Source organism: Peromyscus maniculatus, chromosome 17 (genome assembly GCF_049852395.1).
Source record: "Peromyscus maniculatus bairdii isolate BWxNUB_F1_BW_parent chromosome 17, HU_Pman_BW_mat_3.1, whole genome shotgun sequence".
Classification (NCBI taxonomy): domain Eukaryota; kingdom Metazoa; phylum Chordata; class Mammalia; order Rodentia; family Cricetidae; genus Peromyscus; species Peromyscus maniculatus.
Genome location: NC_134868.1, coordinates 2,309,460 through 2,315,459, shown reverse-complemented (window position 1 = coordinate 2,315,459; position 6,000 = coordinate 2,309,460).

Sequence of the window (6,000 nt, the reverse complement as noted above, 5' to 3'; positions counted from 1 at the left end):
AGAAAATGGAAAATGCAAGCAAGCAATTTCCAAAATTCCTGTGAGAATAGACAGACAGCTGGCAGCCTGGACAGTCACCTGAAGTTTCTCAGCATTGTTGGGGCATCCAGTTTAGCTACAGACTAGAATATCTGACAGACCATTTTCAGAAGCAGGAATTATGAACGACCATCTTACCCTGTCTTGGCAAGGTTCATTAGTCGCTTTTCCTTGTGTCCTGTTTGTCTAGAAAGGACGGCATTCGTACTGTCAGCAGTTGAGGCAAGGGTAGTTTTTGCCCAGCAGGCCATTTTGTGCCAAGAAGAAGACAAACTTCCAAATGAAATGTCTTAGAAGTCCAACATTTTCTTGGGATCAGATTGTTGCTGCCAGGAGCAATTATGTCTCACGTCATCAGAATTCTAAGTTTTCAAAACATTTAAATCCCATATTCTCCAGGTCTATGAAGTGTTTGGAGACTACCTGTCCATCTGACATATGTTTCTGTAAGTCTGGAGAACCTAACTAACGTAACTACAGAGATGACAAGCATAGGTGACTATAGATCTGTAAGTCTTATCTACCTAGATAACCTAAGGGCTAAGGGTTGGTTAAATGGTGCTGCTCGTGGCTGGCCACCACCTGCAGCGGCCACGCCGGCAGAGGAGAGTGCTGATCAGAAGAATCACAGCCATGGTTACCTTTTTAGAGCTTTATTGGGAGAGGGGGAAGAGAGGGAGAGGGAGAGGGAGAGAGAGAGAGAGAGGAAAGAGAAGGGGGCTCACAGAGGGTCCACCCGCTTTTTAGGCTGGGACACCGTCTCAGGCTGGTGACGTAACTAAGGACAGAATCCTTACACTAAGGATACACATAAACAAGGTAAATAGTCTGTAAGCAGATGTACCATATAAGGACAATGACCTCAAAATTGTGACAATGCACAAAATATCTTAAACAGAGGTAGAAATGTATAGCACAATATGATAACAATATCCTTGATCTGTATCAATATACAAAATATCCTAAACAGAGGTAGAACATATATACAGTATGACAAATACAATTTTACATTTGTACAATATACAAAATATTTCAAACAGGAGTAGAAATATATGTACAATACAACAATTATAGTTTTGTATTTGTATCACTATACAAATTATCTTAAGTAGGAATATAAGAATTGTTTACATTTGTATCAAATAGACCAGAAATACACAGGTGGCCTGAGGCCTGGGTAGAGGATTTCCACAGGAGGAAAGGGAGTGCCCTCGAAACACTGGAAACTGTGGTGAGTACAACTTGAGAGTAAAAGTGATCAGTGTAAATAAAGAAGCAGACACATGGTAAAAACTTTGTGAACAAGTGTAAAAAGTAAGTATGGGCCAAGGAAATAGAAAACAGATGTTTGTACATTTTCTTAAAGACGTCTTAAAGGCTAGAGATACCTAAGTAGGAGGTCAGCAGCCGTGTTAGAATTTGTGGAGATTTGCCCCCCACCTCCACTCCTGACGGCCAGTGGCTCCTCTGGAGAGATTAAGGGGGTTATGACTGCAAACCCTGAACCCCGAGTCTGACTTTCAGATCTGGTCCCCGCAAGCCAGTAAGTGTAAATGTGAGCGCCCTTTGTCTTGGTCTGTGTTCTATTACTATGTTACTGTTCTGTTCGGTGTGTTTTAGGGGACTGGGTTCCCCTGAACGCTGGGATAAGCAGTAACTCCTGCCGGTTGGTGGCTTGTGTACTGCAAGAGAGGCCATATGCTAGATGGGACTGCTAACCGCGGCGAGGCCCTCATGTCAGTGCTGATGTTCTTGCTGTCTGTGTAAATGTTACTTGTTTCTGTCTGCTAATCTCCCTCACTTTCCTCGAAGAGGCCGAGAGAAAGGCATGGCAAGGGCCGCCTCTCTGTCTCGCTGTGAGGCCCACAGCAGGAGCAGAGCTGGTCTTGGCCAGGGGTGAAGCCTGCAGCTCTCAGAGGGTGAGGAGGGTGTGCATTCTCGGAGCAGCAGGGGCAGAGATGGGAAGGTGGAGGGCAGGGAGTTGACTGTCCACAGCTGACGAGCTCTGCTGAAAGCTGAACCGAGAATCCGAGGTTAATCGTTAATTATTATAGTTAGAGGAGTTAAAAACTTTTTCTTCAGGAACACTGGCAGCCAAGGGCACACTCGGTGCCCACACCCCTCCCTTCCTTCCTAAGCCAAGTTCTTCTTCACTGTGATAACCTCAAGGTCTCCTCTGCTGGCCAGCAGCCTCGCATCTTAACCCTCCTCTGTCCTGATGCTGCTTGAGGAAATGTTGACATGCCAGCCGGTGTGCACTGGAGAGCGTTGACTGTGGAACAAAAGTCAAGGACACGTTATGTTTGGGAGGAATGACGCTTTTGCCTCCACAGGAAAAGAAAATTTACATGGATTTTGGTTATTTGAGTTCAGTGGGTTACAAATACTTGTCATCATTTAAGAGAATTTACTGCAAATTATTATTGGTTCAGATAAAAAAAAAACCTGCTGCTAATCTCAAATGCTTCACATTGCTAGAGGTTTTTATATATTAATTCAAATATAACTTTTTTGCTATGGTATATACATATATCTATATGTTTCTATTCTTGTTGGAAATGTCACACCTATGCAGTGTCCTAAACTGCTGGGAGGAAACCACACGAGAAAGGACTTGGGTGGAAACTTGCTTGTTGTCTGACAAGCAGGAGAAGGGGAAGGCCTGGGATAGGGAAGGAGAGGGAGGGATGTGTCTGTGGCTGGTGATGCAGGAGAGCAAACACAGGGAAGGCTGACCTGAGGCACATGGGAAGTCACAGGGCAGCAGGGATGGGAACTGTGCTGGATTCGAAGGGAAACTGTGAGCTGTATTGGGGCTTTCACCATATTAAGTTAATTCTGGTTGGTTTTCCTCATTTTAAAAATTAGCTGATGATTCTGCATTTACAATATTTAGGGCATATATTATGTCCTAAAGAATTAAAGCCTTAAAAATAAGAAAAGATGGATTAAAAACTTTGAATGACTTTCCATACGCCACATTTCCCACGCCGCGCCGGGCCTCGATCAGAAGGATTTTCAAAAGTTATTAGGAAACATTCAATTGTTACGATCTTATTTAAAATTATCTACTGGTGATTTAGAACCTTTGGATGATATTTTAAAAGGAGATAGTGATCCTGATTCACCCAGACAGTTAACTGAAGAAGGAAGGCAGGTTCTTTCACAGGCTGAGAATGCTATTCAGAATCATCAGGTACATTATACCCTGCACACTAGACTGACTCCTACAGCAGTATTATGGCAAAATGGTCCTGTTTGATGATTCTCCTGCTTCACCAGTTAAAGTATTATATTCATACTAGGAAAGTACAGCATGTCTGGTGCTAAAGAGTCAAGTTGAATCTAGAAGATATTTTGGCAAATAGCCTGAGATTGTTAGTGTGCCATTCACTTGACAACAAATTGATTGGCTATTTCAAAATAATGATTCTTGGGCAATTGCTTTTGCTTAATTTTAGGGTCAAATTGATAATCATTATCCTGCTGATCAATCATTACAATTTGCTCAGATGCATTCTTTTATTTTCCCTAAAGTAGTAATGCAAAGTCTGGTTAAAGATGCTACTTTGGCTTTTACTGATGGTTCATCTAACGGGAAAGCAGCTTATGTGAGAAATGGAAAGGGATATGTGGCTCAGACTCCTGCCTCAGCTCAGTGGTCACATTGAGAGCTGTTGCTATGGTCTTTCAAGTTCTGAAAGATAATTCACCTAATTTATATACAAACAGTCATATTTATAGAGCTGTTTAAGTTATAGAAACTGTTTCTTATATTAAAACTTCTAATGAGCAAATAAGTATATTATTTCAATAAATTCAGGATGTCATTCATTTAAGAAAATTGCCAAACTTTGTGGGACATATTAGAGCACATTCAAATCTTCCTAGTCCGTTGGCTGAAGGTAATTTACTCAGTTGACCACTTTATCTCAAGCTGAGCTTGCTCAGCCATCACATGCTTTGCATCATCAAAATAGTAAAAGTTCAAGAAAACAATTTGGTTCACCAAGAGCAACTGCTTGTCAGTTTGTTAAGAAATGTGCTCTGTGCCCACAGTATTTGCCTGTACCTCATTTTGGAGTAAATCCCTGAGGTCTTCTTCCTAATCATTTATGGCAAATGGATGTCACTAATATTACAGAGTTTGGAAAATTAACATATATGCATGGGACAATTGATACTTATTCAGGATTTTTAATGGCTTCTGCTCAAACTGGTGAAGCTACTAAGCATATAATTGCTCATTGCCTGAAATGTTTCTCCTATATGGGGATACCAAAAGTTGTTAAAATTGATAAAGGATCTGGATATGTTAGTAAAGCTTTTTATCAATTTTGTTCTCAATGGCAAATTTGAACATAAAACAGGTATTCCTTATAATCCTCAAGAATAAAATATCATTGAAAGAGTTCACAGCAGCCTCGAAATACATCTTCAACAATTAAAAAAAGGGGGGAATTATACCCCCAGTCATCACAAACTGCTTTAAATCATGCCTTATTTGTTTTAAATTTTTTAAAATGTGGATGCCGCTGGAAAATCTGCAGCTGATAGATTGATTTTTGGCATGAAGGCACCACCACAAAATTTGCTTAAGTCAAATGGAAAGATCCTTGTACTGGTTTATGGAAGGGCCCCGGCCCTGTTTAATATGGGGATGAGGACATGTTTTTTCACAGGACGAAAATGAAGCTCGTTGGTTGCCTGAAAGATTGGTGTGGTGTATGGAGCAGAGAGATGCTGGTCCTGATGTTGCTGATGACCATCCAGAAACACCAGCAAGAAACCTATTGGGCCTATGTTCCTGATCCACCAATTTTACATTCCGCAACTTGGGAAGGAAAAGAAATTGTGGTCCCAATTAATGATACAAGGCATTTAGATCGACCTGTCACCCAAGAGTTCCAGATTGCTCACAGTTTTTCTTATATTGGATATGGTAAAGGGGTTCCTGTATATTTTGCAAAAGTATATTACTTTGTTTTTATTTGTTTGTTTTGTTTTTTCAGAGCTGAGGACCGAACCCAGGGCCTTGCGCTTGCTAGGCAAGCGCTCTACCACTGAGCTAAATCCCCAACCCCCAAAAATATATTACTTTGGAGGGATGGCTTGGAGTGTTTCCAAACAAGTATTGGGACATGATAAACAACGTACACATTATATAAAGTTATTGCTTCCTCAGGATAGTTGGATAAGTAATATTACACACCCAAATGATTTCCTCCATGCACAAAAGAAATGCAAGTATCTGACAAGACTTCGTCATGGAGGCGATGGACTGGTGTTGCCTGGCATTGCTCCTCTCTCCTTTCCTCCCCCGTCCCTCCCTCCCTCCCTCCCTCCCTCCCTCCCTCCCTCCCTCCCTCCCTCCCTCCCTCCCTCCCTCCCTTCCTTCCTTCCTTCCTTCCTTTCTTCCTACCTTTTCTTTCTTTTGTTTTGTTTTCAGGGTTTCTCTGTGTAGTTTTGGTGCCTGTCCTGGAACTCACTCTGTAGACCAGGCTGGCCTTGAACCCTCAGAGATCCACCTGCCTCTGCCTCCTGAGTGTGTGTGACACTGTTGCCTGGCCTGGCATTGTTCCTTTAAAGTATCACATCACAGGGACACAGCAGTATGTTCTTGATTGGTCGGGAAATCAGGATGATTATAGTGACTCTTATCCTGTGTCTACAGCAGAAACTTGGGACCAAGGACTGTCAGCTGGAATTTGGTGTTCCAGTACTGGATCTCCACAAACTTATGTTTGGAAACTTGCTGCCACCATGGGAACAGTGGCAAGACATTCCAGTCGCTTGAAACCTGTTTGTCCTTTAAAAGGAACTATTTTAGCTTATGTTAAAATGCCCTGTGTTCTTTTAGTTGGTGAAGCAAATATTTCTATGAATGGTTCTATGTTTGATGTATCCTGTCTTAATTGTATTTCTCAAATGGACAACCACCCTCGTGTAGTAGTGTTAAAA